The 16,027-nt window shown below is 24.5% G+C and overlaps 1 protein-coding gene across 6 annotated transcripts in view; it reads left to right on the top strand.

The window, feature by feature from the left end:
- The window catches only part of LOC135923568 (uncharacterized), a 33,843-nt gene that overhangs the window by 2,807 nt on the left and 15,009 nt on the right, over nucleotides 1–16,027 (top strand). The window contains exon 1 of one of the 6 annotated variants that reach the window (XM_065458390.1): nucleotides 1,440–1,459. The exons of 3 other annotated variants lie outside the window; for them this stretch is intronic. The gene's annotated coding sequence lies outside the window, so the exon portion shown is untranslated. Of the gene's footprint in view, nucleotides 1–1,439; nucleotides 1,460–6,704; nucleotides 6,822–6,995; nucleotides 7,061–16,027 lie in introns of those variants that run through there. 2 more of the 6 variants (XM_065458387.1, XM_065458389.1) reach the window with 2 other exon arrangements.

Genomic DNA, 16,027 nt, shown 5'->3' with positions numbered 1-16,027 from the left:
AAAATTTACTTGATTAAAAAAAACTAATATTACCTTTTTAAAATTTATATTATCATAATATACACTTTATTTAATGATAAAAATATGATAAATTTCGATTGTTTTATTACACATTAAATTTAAAGTTTTCTCTTTTTAGTGAAGAATTTTAAAAACAATGAATTTTGGTTATTATACATAATTTTAATATTAGGCCATGAATCCCCCTTTCTCCGAGATTTTAAGGTCACCTTCAATATAAAATATTTATAATCTTTAAAAAAAACTCTGAGTGATTAAATATAATTTCCTATCATTTACTTTTTAGTACCCCTAAATAATAATAGCTAGTGACGGTCGGGGGCTTTTCAATTTTTTTTGCTGTTATATCAAACAAATCTGTTTACAAAATTTTGATAATTATTATATGGATAAGACGGGTCTCGAAGCATAAATGTAAATGTTGCATAAAACAAAATGTTGAACTCTTTTATATTCATTTTATTTATAAATTATGTTTTTTAGCATTATCCTTGACTCTTCTTTTCATTTTCAGCAGAAGGAAACATTAGATCTCCCCTGTACATAAAATAAGTTCGCTTTCATGGCGCATTTTTATACCGTGTCATTCATTACTTTAAGCATGTCTGTTTAGGATTTTATCGTACAAAAAATAGTATATAAAAATGTAAAGTAAAATTAAATACATAGTTTAGTTGATTTTATTGAACTGTAATTAGATAATTGGGAGCAAAATTTATGCTTAGTTTAAACCCAAGTGTAAGTGATATTGAAATTATTTCACTATAATGGGAAGCGCAGCCATAAGACATCCTTGTATAGGTTCTCGGATGAAATCCTGAATAAGTAAGTCACTGATTATAAATAATGTGTATATATCTGAATTTTGAATAATCAAAATTTATCCAAAAAAAATTAATTAATTTTAAACTAGATTTTATTAATTTTTTATTTTAAACCTATTTTTAGAAAGAGGTTAATAAAATTTTTTTAAATTCATATTGTTCATATATAAAGGATTTTTTAATTATTTTAATCATTAATTATATAAAAATATATTTTATTGGATCATTTAAAAAAAATTATTTTGAATTTTTATCATTCCTTAAATAACTATTTTGTTTAATATAATATTATATTTATTTTACTTTTTTTTTTATGATGATAGATTTTATTTTTATATTTCAAAGGTAGCTAGAGCCACCTCCCTTAGGTTTGAATAAATTAAAAAATATATTAAAAATATTATTTTTTTTAAAAAATAAAAACTTCTAACAATATTTTTGTTTTAGTTAATACATTATAAACTGCTTGTTTAAAAAAAAAAGTTTTTTAAATGAACAAAAATTTTCTAAAAAAAATTAAATGAAAATTCCAGTTAATAAATAGTACGATGAGTTTCTCAAAATTTTATTCATCAAAATATCTTCCAAATATACCTTATATGGGTTGGTTTGGGGTATAAACTCGATATTTGTACATATATTTTTTTTAAATTTACATATTTCTAATAATAATATTATACAAATCTAAAAATGCAAATATAATTTTTTAGTGATATATCGTTTACGAATTAAGATCTTTATTGTAAATATTAATATATTTCTAAATTTTGATAATAAACCTATCTTGTTTACTAAAAAAATATTACTAAAGGTATACTTTACTCATTGATTTTATCATGATTTGCCAAAAAAATTTATAAAGGAGATCGGGGATGGTGTGATAGGGAGGTTGGTCTGTCCCCTATATTTTATTCTTAAAATATTTTAGCGAGAGTAGTTAATTTTTAACCAAATTTTCAGTCATTACCATAAAAAAATAATTTTTAAAATTCTATGTAAGGAAGGTGCCTTACAAATATTTATAAAAATTTAATCATATTAAATTTTATTTTTTATAAAAGTTGAAATTTTGCCCAACAAGCCCTAACAACGGGGTAGGCCTTCCTAAATCATTAGTTTTTTAGGCTATAATAAATTGAAATGTATTTTTTATTTAATAATGATACGTATAGAATAAATTTATAAGTTAATTTATCAAAATATTATAATACTTTTATATTGAAGCTAATTATATACAAAAATTGAAATTTAATTTTGGTTAATAAACATTTTGGACATACAAAAATAAGGATAAAGGATTGATTATGATTTCTTAGCATAAATCATAAATACCTATCAAGCACAGCCATGAAATTTTCTTTCCAAGATTTTGAAAAAAATTTTTCCATATTAATTGCCATAATTGACGTGTATGGTTTATAAAGCCCCGCTAGCTTTAAATTGACTAATCATGATTGAAGTAATATCTAGACAAAATAAATACTCATAAAACTTTCTTAAATTATAAAAGAGGGTTAAAATTTTGTTTTAAGATTTAATTTATATATAAATGATTATATAACTTAATAAAAATTAAATTCTGTCATGTAAAATTTTTTTGAATTTGGCATCAAAATTTTATTTCTTAAATAAAATATCAGCCGATATCGTTAAATGGGCCCATAGCATCCATATAAAAATAAGTGAATGAAAAACTATTTATTGTATAATGATATGTTAATAAATCATTGAATTTTTATAAATTATAAATTTGAATAGTAACAGCCCATTTCCTTAATTTTATTGATATTTTTTTTTGTTTATTTTCACTATAAAAATATATCCCTTTATGTTATTGTAAATCGGATATGATATTGGTGATCACTGATAATAGAATATCGGTAAAATCGGATCTTTCGTTAAAAATATTATATCGGTTCTCTACATTTTTAAATTGGAATTCGTAATCTGTTATTTACATTACATCTAAACTAAACACACTTAAATATTGTTTATTTTCATTTAACACAATAAATTAAATTTTTGGATATGGGCTTTAGAATAATTTTTGACATATTATGGTTGGGAATTTATTTATTATTAAATATGGTCAGGGTTAGTCCTAAAGAAAATTTTTACTGCGGGCCTGGGCCGAGCTTGATCAGAAAAGCCCCAATTCACGGATTTCATTGTAAATTTTATTAATTTATTAAGTCAATTAATAAGATAATATAAGTATCTATAATCATATTAAATATATATATATACACTTTATGCCATAATCTTATGAAGATATTTTCAGTATTTTTTTAGACAAAAATATTTTAGAGGCATTTTTTTTTAATTTACGATGACTGAATACAAATTATTAAAACTAAAAATAAACAATTTAAATAGAAAAATTTGAGCCTTAAGCAGAAGTGTCTATTTGCTCATACCCAGCAATTATCAAAAAATATAACAGATTATTACTTAGACCAATTCTCATATAAAATAAAATTCGTTTGAGGGCTAAGAATGATCGTTTATAAGCATAATCTGCAATGCCCTGTAAGCGCTATTTTTATGTGTGTGATTATATTGTATTAGGAGAAATGTCCTGGCGGTAAGATTTTTAGAATATCAATAAGGAATGTGTTTTCTTCCCATTTTTAACAATTAATATTGGCTAAGTATCTTTCAGACACTTTTATTTCACCGAATTAATATTAGCTATGTAGGTTTCAGACACTTTTATTTCACCCAATTCGGAACTTGTTAATAATTTTTAAGCTTTAAAATCAGATCTCTCTAGACACCCTTTCCTGCTTCCCTAAGTTAGTCATAGAGACCCCCCTGATAACCAAAATATCTAAATAATTTAATTATAAACTGGATACTGACAATGTATGTTGATTATAAGGCGCCTCCTAAAGGGTCAACGATAAAGTTATAATGTGTGTCACTCTCCATCTTAGAGAGTCATGGATAACATTGCAATTTTTTCATAAAACCTACTGATAAGGGTAGGGGGATATAATGAATCTACAGCTTTTATATTTTAATTCTCTTTAGAATATCTAGATAATCTATGCCCGCTAATATTCTTTATTGTTAGACCGGGGTTAAACGGCCAGTATTTTGCTTATTTGTGACAAAATATTAATTTAAAAAAATTAAATTATATCGATAGACGGCCTCATCATTAGACTACAAAATTTATATATAGACAGGGTGCCCTTTATACTGTGGGTGCTATTTAAAATTAAGTAAAACCACTGATTTTTATAATTTTACCAACAAACCCTAGGTAAGATGGAAAACCTTTTTGGGGTAAAATGGCGAATATCAAATTTGCCCTAAAACCCACTTTTACTTTTTATTGTTATAATTAATGCATAATTAAAACAAATTATGAATGTTTTAAAATAATTAACTTCACAAAGGCAAGCAGAAATTACATCACTTCTGGCACAAATAGAACATGCCCATTCAGGACAATTGTTGTAACAAATCTTGGCACTTTTTATTGTTATTGTAACTTAAACAACACACTACAAAATTCTAATCCATGTTTAAAAAAAAAAATTTTTAAACTAATTTCCCATTTTTTTCCACTTTTTTTGTCAATTGGAATGTAAAGTTTTGATAAATAGCTAACCTAAAGACGATATATTCTGCCTAAAAAATTTCCCCTGCCTCTCCTAATATTTTTTACTTACTTCTCTCTAAATATTTTTTGATAAAAACAAATATAAAACATCAAAATTAGCTTAGCAAAACCATTTCCTAAACCCCTTAACTCCTATTATATTTCAGTTACGATCTTACGTCATACACCCCCCCCCCCACTTCCCGTGAATCGGGTATGTACTCATCTGCTGTTCCTAGACTTCAACTCTCTGTATCATTAAAAATAACGTCATTTTAATCAATTTTCTCTAGATCGACCTGTATATATGGTAAAAATATCAGGGTTTGGTGGGTAGATTCTACAAAATGAAAACCCGCTTTATCGTTGCCTTGAAGTTTGTTTCACAAATTTGTCATTTTACCCGATACTGTAATTCTCCGGGGGTAGTGAGTGAGCTTAAATGGCTCTAACAATTTTTTAAATGAGCTAGAAACCTTGGACAAAATTTATTTGGTATCTTAGACATTTCGGAATATATACAAAATCATGAAATTCAAAAGCGCACTTTTACTTCAAAACAAAAAAAATGCAAAATAAAAAAAGTTGGTAGCTAAAGCATATGGTGGATAGTATATATATATATCAGAAACCTGCCAGCCCAGCCCTAAGCTCGGCATGACACAGGTACATGGGCCGGACCGTATTTTAATTTTTTTGAAAGATACCCGGGTCCAGCCGGGTATCTTATTTTAAAACAGAAATTTTAAATCGCCATTGTTAGTTATAAATTAGAAATAAATGTAATATATTTTAAAAAATCCGGGCTAGGCCGTGCAAATGTTACCTACATTGTTAGAGTTGGCATATAGAGGAGAGGCACCATTTGCATGGCCCGGCCCGGATTTTTTTAAAATATACTATATTTATTTTTTATAGATAATGGCAATTTAAAATATTCGGAAATAAAACCCGGCCCATATACCTAGGCCAAGCAGAGCTTGCAAGTCTTTGATATATATATAGAAATACATTAAATAAATAGCCACCCACCGAGTCAAAAAAATTAGCTTCCATTTGAAGGGGGGGGGGAAGGGTATTCTTTGTTATTTCCTTTTAATAATATATATAAGCATTTCAATCATTGTATATTTCATGTTCGTACGCTTATAAATTCAATTTGAATTTTGGTACTACCGATAAAAAATAAATTTTGCCATTCGCCTTTGAAATATCACCACGAAAATCATTCCAAATATGATTTGATTAACTACCAATATTGAATTAATCTGGCAACTTTATAATTTTAAATTAGTTTTTTTATATTTAAATCAATTTGGGGATTTATAAAACTGGTTACATACGATTGATTAAAAAATGTATGATACATATATTACAAATGATTTTTAAAATTATATAACCTGAGGTACTGTATTACAAATAGATGTCAGTGCCAAATTTAGAAGATGCTCCATCCTGTTTTTCTCAATTTATTAATTATTATAACATTCACACAACCATTCATTATTTTTTTTAATTAAATCTTTTTATGTAAATGTAAATTAAAATAACCAGTATATACTATTAAAAAATTTAGGTGGTGCACAATTCAAAAATACAATTATGAAATTATTTAATTTCGGGGTTGCTCAAAATTCCATTGGTTTCCTAGAAACTCTTTGTTCCATCCCATTCTAACAGTAATGATTATTAAAAGTATATCAGCATGATAAGGCAAGGAAAAACATCAACCTTGTCATCCAATCTTTTGGTCATTTATAAGTGAAAATTTGGATAAACGATTATTTGCAGAAGATATGATATGCATATTTTTTGCCCCTATTCCAATGTATTCTGGCCTTCTTATAAAAATAAAGATATTATTATATGCAGTGGTTTCTAATGTTATAATAGAAATTATAAAAGGTGACATAGAATTGCAGTGTTCGGTAATTAAATACTATAACTGTTTCCATTTTATAATATAAATGGGATAAAACAAGTTTTAGAAAAATAAATTACCTAAAAAGTATTTCAATTTGGTTAACTATAAGTCATAAACTCGAATGAATTTTTGTGTAATAATATATTCTTGCCACGTACTAAATATTTTTTTTGGTATTGTAATTTAGTTAATATTTTATAAATCGTCTGCGTATATGTTTATTTAAAATAAATTCGAATTGATGACAAATTGTTTTTTCAACTATCAATTTGGAAAATATTATATTTTGATAAATCAAACCTATAATTAAAACTATTCATTATTTTTTTAATTATTCAAATTTTGAACATGAATCAAGAATATCAATTAGCTGAAGGTTTGTTACTTTTGTTTCAGCCAAAAATTATTTTGCTTTAAAAATTCATTACAGTAGACTAAATAAGTAAGTATACTATTTATATCTTTCTAAATATATATTTAATATAAATTTTAAAATATAATATTTATTATAATATTGTAGATCTCATTGAACACATCTCTTTAGTCTTTTTTTTTTTATAAAACAGATCTTTCTATATATAAAATATAAATATTAAATATGCATATATTTACACCTGAAGGGAATTGTGTTGAAGAATAAATAAAAAAATTTGATGTAACAAAGTGTTGAAATTTGCGCATGTAAGAAAATTATGTATTTTTTTTATATATATTATAAAATATTAAACAAATTTGCACCTAAACAAATGATATATGTATAATAAATTTATTTTTTATCGCCACCGAAGAATTATTAAGAGTTATATCTAAAAAAAAAATTTGACCAATATAACATATTTTTAGGTATATAATTAATTATATTATTAGAAGAGTTCATAATTTATTCCATTTTTATAATGTTTGTAAAACATTCCATAAAAAATTGAAAATTTGAATAATGTATAACTAAAAGTGTTAAAGAAATGTACAAAAAAGACCTTATTTATAATGTCAGTTTATTAACTTTATATAAAAAAATCAGAAAGCTTGGAAAACAAATTTCTGAAATCCGTTCCGGGTCCAAAAAATTAAAAATATTTGTACAGCTTTATATTATGATTTCTCGAAAATTTCTTAAAAAATTAATATATTATTTTATAGTAACAGCGAAATAGAGCTAAAAATATTTCACTGCTTAATTTACAAAATAAGTAATGTTAAATAATGCTACCTGCATCGCATTTATTCCATGCGACATAGTATCAAGATCAGGGTAGCCAGGTCAACATTTTCAAATTGCAAGAAAAAAAAATTTAATTTTCGGCCGGGTGAAGAGATAAAGCTTATTTGACTCCCTTTTTTATTCTCATAGTTTTTATTTTACTTTACAAAATCAGTAGATTGGTAAACATTTTTTTGCGTTTAATAATATAACGCAAAATATTTACTTTTTCTATGTTTTTTATTTCTAATGTTATTTTTTTTTACGTATAACAATGATGCATACCTTTTTTTCGACATATATACTCTATGTCTGATGTTTAATTTACCCCCCCCCCCTTCTCCGGCCAACTTACGAATGATAAAATTTTTATCACCTCCAAAATATTCACGGATTATTTTAAAAAATATTATAATTGAGTCTAATTTATTTCCATAATTAATTTTTTCTTTCTTTTTACTGGCTAACTAACGGATTAAAATAATATGCAATTAAGCATTAGACCCTATCCTAGGGGGCTTAATACTAAATAGCCAAAAAACAAAAGAAGAAAATTTTTTAAAAAAACATAACCAAAAAAACAAGAATAAAATACGAAAAATAACAATGCCACCAAATACTTAAAACAAACCAAAATAGGGTGTCATTGTCCAAAAACCTTTTAAAAAGAATTAAATATTCAAATTAAGCTGATCTAAGAGACAGGTTGACCTTATTTCTGAAACTTATTTCTGTTTAGCTCAGGCTAAACGTATTTTGAAAGTAGCACGCTACCGGTATCGCTATTTGTCAAAAAAAGTAGCTTGCTATTAGCTAATATTTTTTAAAAGTAGCTTTAGCTACTTTTTATAAAAAAAATTTACAAACAAATTTTTTATTTTTAGCTTATAATGTTATTGTAATCAACATTTATAAATATTAAATTATAGTTAGTTTTGATTATAAAAATATTTATGTAATAAAAATAAATATTTATGGTAATTTGTTGCATTTTAATAATAAAATCATTTCAATATTATCATCCCCAAGTCTAGAGCGACGATCAGAAAGTATAAGTTTTGCCTTATTAAATAATCTCTCGACACTAGCACTTGAGGGTAAGGGCGTATTTAAGCTTATATACATATTTTTAATATAAGATAGATTATCAATAATTTTATTTGCAAGTGCATCTTATGTCTGGTATCCCATTATCATTTTGAGTGCTAATGCCACAGATCTTCTTTTTAAAGTTCTAGGGTCTAGCCAATGGCCTGTGATTCCCAAATTAGCTCAAAAATATTTAATCAGATCAATTTATAAATATAAATAAGTTTTTACCTTCTGTTATGTGTACAACTATCTCCCGTGGTACATATATATGATATCTCTAATAACTCTACTATTAGAGCATCTTTCATCATTTTAAAGTTATCTGCTATTTTATTCATTAGTGTCTGGCGGCATAAAATTGTTGTACCAGGGGATAGAGTTTTAATCATCATGGTAAATGATGGATTATCAACTAAGGACATTGGCTGAACTGTATAAATTATAAAATCAACAATAACTTTATCAGCCAATTTCTGAGAAATATTGTCATTTGCATTATTAATTAATTTGGTTTGAATTGAATTAGTCTTTTTGGATGTAGAGTCGCCTATACCAAAATTATTTAGATGTTTCTCCATTTCCTTAAAACTCATGAACAGTCTTTAAAATAAATATTATTAGAATGTAAAAATGACAATTGGTCTTTCTTGAGGTTATAGCTACTGGATTGATTTGAGGAAATATTTTTTTACATTTTAAACAAATAAATTTGAAACCAGTTTTGGTTATATATTTATTTTAAAAAATTTCCAAATCTAGGGAATCGGAAATTTGTATTATAGCTATTTCTTCCCTGATATCTTCCATTTCATTATTGTCTGAATCACTTTCAACGATTTGGATATCCATAGGCGATGACATTTTAAATTATTAACACGTGATTTAGGTTTATAATACAAATGAAAATATAAATTACAAATTGAAATTATATTTTAATTTCAAAATTAATAATAAATCATAAAAATTATAATTAATTATGATATTATATTTAAATTTTCATGTTTATACTTACCTTCATTTTTTAAAAGTAGCGGCTACTTAGCTACTTTCAAAAAAAGTAGCGCGCTAAAAAATTAAATAATTACAAAAAAGTAGCCGCTATTAGCTATAGCTACCAAAAAAGTTAGCGCGCTACTTTAACAACTCTGGTGTGTATTAAATAAATATTTTGGTTTGGAAAGGGCCCCAAAGATACTTAACTTACGTAAATCTAAATAGTCTCTTTCGTTTTAAGCTGTTTAAAGAAAGCTATATAGATAGCTTAATAGGTCACTGTTTAGAAATAAGACGGACCATGACACGGCCTAAATATTGATAAAATAAATGTTTTTAGTAGCCTTTCAATCTTAAATTTGGCCATAATTTTGTTGCTAATAATTTATTAAATTTAAACTTTCTTTATTGAAACACCCAAAATATTAAAATTAAATAAATTTTTAATCATTCCAATTTACTTCACAAGTTGAATAATATTTATATTTGAAACAGGAGTCAATCAAATGTGACATTTAATATTTTTAAATTTAGTTATATTAAAATTTAATAGAAGATAAGATTTTATGTTTTTGCTAATAAATGATTAATTTTGATTGATGATTAAAACAGATTTAATAAGATGGATGTGCAATCAATGCAATGTTCCTCTCATTTAATCTTAATTAAAAATTAAGGGTGGGAGATGTGGTATCCATATGACACCACTTATTTTTTGAAAAATTTAAAGTAAATTTAATTTATATAGATATAAAACTTTTTACTATAACAAAAAGAAAAAATTATCAACATGTTTTTTTCACACTGGAAGAGGTTAAAGAACTTTTAGGCACTAATAAAGCACGAAAAACTTTAGATATACTTGTTCTCAAGCCAACTTTAACGGAGGTGATATCAACATATTATATAATATAAAAGCAAATAAATCATTGTATAAATCTTAACTACGGCACTGTTATGTTAAGTGTACATGAATAATATAATGAAATTATTCCATTTTAGATTTTTATTAAATAAGTTTATTTATATAGCGAATATATTTTTTAATTCCCAAAAAATATCTCTATCTCAAATAAAATATATGTTATATTAATTGACGAGTTTATGTGATTTTCGTTCATCTTTTCTTTCTTCCAAAATTCAAATAACATTTAAAAAATGTTCTTCCTGCTCCCCATATTCTGAATTTAAGAATTTCGCACTTTACATATTCTGAACCCCATTTAAGGTTTTGAATTTTAAAAAACGGCAGGCTCAATTTTATTCAGAAAATATTTATCAAACCTGAAGATTTTTCTCATAGAAGGCACAAGGTTTAACATCTATTAGCGAAATCTCGAGCGAGATTTAGGCAGTATTTTTCTAAGTAAAATATTGAGTTGGCCGTTTTTAAAAATCGGCTCAAATTGAGCCGTTTAACATCACTAGTCCTAAAACATATAATAATATATTTCCTTATTATCATGATAGACTTTAGTGATTATGATACATAACTTGAGTATAATATAAAAATTAGCACCAATTGTCCTCTTATTGAACAAGTTGTGCTAACTTTTTTAAAAAAAAATTTTTTTTTATGTTATATGAGTTATAAAAAATTATGAGTAGAGTAAGGCCAAAGTTATAAATCTTTTAAAGAAATAAGATGGTAATAATAATATTTTAATTTCGTTTTTTTGCCATGTCTAAAATATTTTATTGGTTTTTTTGCCATTAAAAATTTTGCCAAATTTTTTATAATAAATTTTTAAAATTAAATTGCCAAATAAAATTATTACCTAATATAATACTTAAAATTGGATTAAGTTAAAAGAATTTAACTTTTTTGATTTCATCAATTCATTGACCTCGCTAGAGTGGAGTAAAGCCCTATATCCAATATCTGTAATGGTAGAATACCCATTTTCAACCTGGTTCAGCTATTTTTTTCAGCGGGTAGTCTGGTTTTTTTATTTTTATGTCTAACCAAAAATTTGATAATTCGAAGTCGAACTAATTTTGGATATATTTATTATATAAATAATTTCAAAGGGAAATAAAAAAAAGAGAAGCGAATCGAATTTTTAATATAATCCTTCGGGTATTTCTTTAAACCATTAATTTGATAAAATTTGAATTTGTTATATTGAAGAATCGGTTAACAAATTCGTTCGGGCCTGATATTTTAAGAGCATATTATTTTACCACCCGAATTCGGTAGAGCTTGTATATATCACCGCTATATATAATAAAACTCAGAGACCTGCAGGCCCGGCCCTAAGCCCGGCCGTATTTTAAATTTTTTAAATATACCCTGGCCGGGCCTAAAAAAATATTTTTTAAACATATCCGGGCCGGGCCGGGCCGGGCCTAAAAATTTTTTTTTAAATATATCCGGGCCGGGCCTTAATATTTAAAATTTTTACATTATGAGTTAATGATTATAAGATTATATTATATTATAGTTAATATTAATATAATATTGGGTGATGGTTAACACTACCTAACACCCACAGATCGATCTAATTATTAATTTCCTGCAAATTTATTCAAAGTATTAATATATTTTTTTATAATTCATATCTAAATTTTTACAACATATTTTACCAAAACAATCAAATAAAGGAATATCTAAATAAGCCCCAATATTCAAGTATTATTAATATATTTTTTTATAATTCATATCTAAATTTTTAGAATATATTTTACTAAAACAAATCAAATAAAGGAATATCACTTCTTGAAGTTTAATACCTTTCAAAGCGAAAAAGGAGAAATAAAATTGATTTTACTTAATATAAAGCATTTTTTAATTGAAAAATTTGTTTTACACAAGTATCATTTTATTTCTCTTTTTCTCTGTCCCAAATTCAAGCAATTACGTATGTTGTCAGGGACAGATCGCAAGATGACGGAAAACTATATAAAAGATAATATTAAATTACAAGAGGCTCCAGGAAGTAAATGAAATACCACCGACCAGTCAAATTACGGCTGTTGTTAAACAAACCGAATCGTTTTATGACAAATGGGACGATGGTAATTCTGGTAATATGTCAATACCCGATGATGAATATTATAATTACTTAAATAAAAAAATAGATGAAACATTTAGGATAATTTGTTAGAGTGGTGGGCGGCTCATCAAAGCGAATTTTTAGCAAAATTGGCAAAACGGGTATTGGCAATTCCTGCTTCAAGTGCAAGGTGTGAGCTTTCCACTACTGGGAGAATTCTTGAAGAAAGAAGAAGTAATCTTCAACCTGAAAAGGTAGATATGCTTCTCTTTCTTCATGATAATTTGTGAATTTTTAATATCTTTCTTGAGTATAGGGTTTCGTCAATCATGCTGGTTTTTTAATTTGCAAACTGTCAAATATTTATTGCATTTATTATATTTACCTTGAGTCATTAATCCAACATTTTTCATTATTTTTTTTTACAATATTATATAATACAATTATCTTCTTTTATAAAATAAATTAAATTAATATTGTGCAATTAGATTATATTTTCAAAATACTATTTATTATACATGCATTTTTTTAAATAGCGATTTATTTTTATTTTATAAATTAAATAGTAAATTAAATAGTAAATTAAATAGTAAATTAAATAGTAAATTAAATAGTAAATTAAATAGTAAATTAAATACAATATATTATATTCTCAAAATATTTTCCATTTTTATAAATTAAATATTAGTTTTATTTTTTTAAATGCAATATAAAATATAGTATATGCTCAAAATATTATTACCATATTTATGAATATTAGTTTTATTTTTATAAATTCAATATAAAATATAGTATATGCTCAAATTATAAATAACAGTTTTATAATTTTTATAAATTCAATATAATATTCTCAAAATATTAGCTTTTTACATGTATTTTTTAAATAATAAGCGATAATACTCGCTGAAAAATATGGTAAAATACCTCATAGGTGAATTTTTGTATATACCAGGTCGAATATAATTTTAAAAAATTCCGAGCCGGGCCTGAAATTTTTTTTTAAAAAATATCCGGGCCGGGCCTAAAAAATTTAAAACCGGGCCGGGCCGTGCAAATGGTGCCTCTGCAGGTCTCTGTAATACTTATAATTTCAAATGAATGGGAAATATGGTATATTAAAGATAACTATAGTATAACCTATCACATTATCACAATCATTTTTTTCTTCTTTTTTATGACAAATAATTAGGGTTGGGTTAATTATAATATATATTGCCTTTTTGATTTGAAGTGTCTATGATAACTTTTTTTAAAATTTTTTATGTATTATATCTCAATGAAATTTTTTATAACATTTTTTTTATATAAAGGCATTGACCATATAAGAGTCGAATCCGGGACTACTGCTTTAAATACTTTATATGGCTTTTTTAACGATTGTTTATATTTTTAAAAATTATAAATATTTTAAATATAATATATATATTTTTTTTTTAAATTTCCCATATTCATTAAAATTTATATAATTTAATATTTCGCTTTTTTAAAAATTTATAATATAAAATATAATTAAATTTATTTTCGGGAATATATAAACAATTTTTTATTTTATATTTAAAATTTTTTAAAAAACAGTAAAATTTCTAATCAACTTACTTCCTTTACGAAAATTTTTTATTACCTATATTTGTTATTTTTTAATTAAAAAGAAAAAATAATCTATTGGAAAGGAGATCATAAATCTATATATAAATATAACTAATATTATGCATTACAATATATTTTAAAGTTTTGTAATTCGATTAAGGTTACTTTAAATTTACCTTTTCTTTCCAAGTTAATTTTTGAATTATATATAATCATAAATAACTCCTTTTATTATCTCCCGTCTCTTTAATCCGACAAAGTGATATCCCCTTGTGTTTTAATAAACTAACTAATTATACCTGTGTGTGACCAACATGAAAGTCAATTTTTTTTATTCTTTTTAAGTTTTTGTTTTGTTTCTGGAACATAATTAACATATAAATATATATTTTTTTAAAAAAATATTATAAATGTATTTAAATTTAATAAAAATAAGGAAAATAAGAATAATTAAAACAATATTTAGATTTTAATGTCAGATTAAACTAAAACATATATTGGAGTCTTTGAAAGGTAGCAATATAATAAAGCCTCTTCCGTTAATAAAAAAAGATCCTTCCGACCATTCTTGCATTTTAAATATTATAAAATTTAAAAAAATTAAAAACCTTATTCCAATTATCATATCAAATAAGAGAGTTACTGAATTAATTTCTAATTTAAACAATATCGAAAAATAATTATAATTATAGTATAAATATATTAATAACTCTGCATTATATATGAGAAACCTATGACAAAAAATATATTAGTATAATAGATTAATTTCCAATTTAAAAACATAAAATCTTTTTAAAATTTATATTGTACCATATGATCATTCGGCATTCATAGTACATAATTTCATGTTATACGTCTTTCTTTTTTTTTAAAAAATGATTTTCTAATGCATAATTTTACAAATTCGAAGATAATTAATTACAATATACTTCCTCAAAATAAATTATGCAATATTTTAGAATAATTAATATTACGATACCATGTATAGTATAGAAAACAATTAGACAATAAGTGGCGTTAATTAGTGTTTAATTAATATATAGCAAGTAGAAATGAAATGACTAATTAAATTATAATTGTTATATTACATAATAAATTAATTATCTCATCACGAGATCATCTAACACAATTTTAATTAGCATGATATTTTAAAATGATATTTTTTTTAAATGTAATTATATTATGTATTTTCTAATAGCTGATTTTATTTCATGATTTGTCAGATTAGAAAAATATTTCAAAATAGGGTTACTGGGTGAAACTAACCCCACCCTGGTGAATTCGGTGTCAGGCAAAAATATAAATAGTTTAATTTTTTTAGAATTATGGTGTTACATTTTATTAGTTTTTATTTTCTGAGTCTAAACAATTTCCCTAAATATTAATAATCCTTGATAAAGTTTTTTCGGAATCGAAATCTACATTATATGTCCTACATAATTATATGATTTAAAGGAAAGATACTTGAAAAACATGTCACATTTTAATTCTCGTATATTCATCCTGTCTATAGGTTATCAGTTAGAAGGGATAGATTCAATATGTTTAATATATCTTTTATATAATTAATGATATTCTAAATTAGAAATCTAAATAATTTTTTTAGATAGAAAGATTGAAATAACAGATTTTAATACTTTATCTTTACTTAAAAACAACTTAGATAAAAAAAAAATTTAAATTTATATAAAATATATCCTCTCATAAAAAAAATTTCAAAAATTATTTTATTCTCTGTCTTTGATATACAATACCAAACGAATAAAAAAATATTAATAA

The sequence above is a fragment of the Gordionus sp. m RMFG-2023 genome, chromosome 2 (assembly GCF_954871325.1).
Source record: "Gordionus sp. m RMFG-2023 chromosome 2, tfGorSpeb1-WG-v2, whole genome shotgun sequence".
Taxonomy (NCBI): domain Eukaryota; kingdom Metazoa; phylum Nematomorpha; class Gordioida; order Chordodea; family Parachordodidae; genus Gordionus; species Gordionus sp. m RMFG-2023.
The sequence above is the reverse complement of the archived record's forward strand: the minus strand, read 5'-3'. Positions and strand labels throughout refer to the sequence as shown.